Here is a 1,214-nt window from a genome sequence, read left to right as displayed (position 1 = left end):
GAAAGAAATTCAAAGGTAGATTTAAAGGGTGGGGTTTTTTCCATATGGAAAAAATGAAAGGTGTTTTGAAAGGTGAATTTCGAGATATTTCTTCCATAGGGAAAAAAAATACTTAATGGGATTTTGAAAGGTAAATTTAAAGGTGGGGTTTTTTCCATGTGGAAAACAAACTCCCAGCAGATGGGCTGGAGTGGAGGGAAACCGCGCGGGCAGGTGCTTAGCTCAGGGCTGCTGGATGCAAATCCCGGTTTTTCAGCCCAAAGAGCAGGCAGGAGGTCCCGAGATTCCCCCTTTCCCCCCCCTGCTCCGTGTCTGAGCGCCGGGAGCAGCTTAATTTTTCTATCTGGTTAAAGCATTAGAGGATTTGGAACGTCGAGGTGGCCAAAGCTGGAGCTGATGCCAAAGGGATCTGCGACCGCAGCTCCAGCACCGGCTCTCCCGGCCGGTTTTAGGGGCACATTTGTCCTGGAGGAGGAATTTAGGGGGAAATTCTGCAAGAAAAAGGGGATTTGGGGGATGAGATGTGGATCCATCCTCCTCTTCCTGATGTGCAGGAGTGGGAATGGTGGAGCTGCAATCTCTGATCGCTGGGATTTAAGGAGGCGGCCTCAGAGCACTCGTAACAGTCGTTATTAGGTTTCAGAGAACACACCCTGGTCAGAGCAGAGGGAGCCCGGCCTGTGCAGGCACTGAGGGCTTTGGGATACATGGAGATTGGGATACAACCAGGAACCTCCCGACGGTGCCGGAGCTGCTTTTCCCACTCTGGAGCCTGGGTTTTCTGAGGGACCTCCAGCATCCTTTGGCCTCTGTCCCTTTTTTGTGCCCCAAAAGCTGTGGTGATGGAGGAGACGGGATGAAAACCTGTATTTTTCCTGCTTTTGGGGATGAGTGGAGGTTTAGGAGCTCTGGTGTCATTTAATGATGGCATCTGCATCATTAATGAATCATTATTATTATTATTAGTAGTAGTAGTATTACTTTATTATTAGATTATCCATATTATTAAATTATCCATATTATTTTTACATTATCCTTATAACTAGTATCATTACTCTTATAAAACATAATTATATCCACAGTCATTATACAATATATATTAGAGATGATCTCTTTTATTCTATAATTTACAAGATAATTATTAATTATTCCATCTTTTCAACTAGATCATCTACATTTAATATAATATATTTGTAAGGATAAAGGAGCCAAGC

This window comes from Nestor notabilis, unplaced genomic scaffold (genome assembly GCF_000696875.1).
Source record: "Nestor notabilis isolate BGI_N333 unplaced genomic scaffold, ASM69687v1 scaffold3152, whole genome shotgun sequence".
In the NCBI taxonomy this organism is placed as follows: domain Eukaryota; kingdom Metazoa; phylum Chordata; class Aves; order Psittaciformes; family Psittacidae; genus Nestor; species Nestor notabilis.
The sequence above is the reverse complement of the archived record's forward strand: the minus strand, read 5'-3'. Positions refer to the sequence as shown.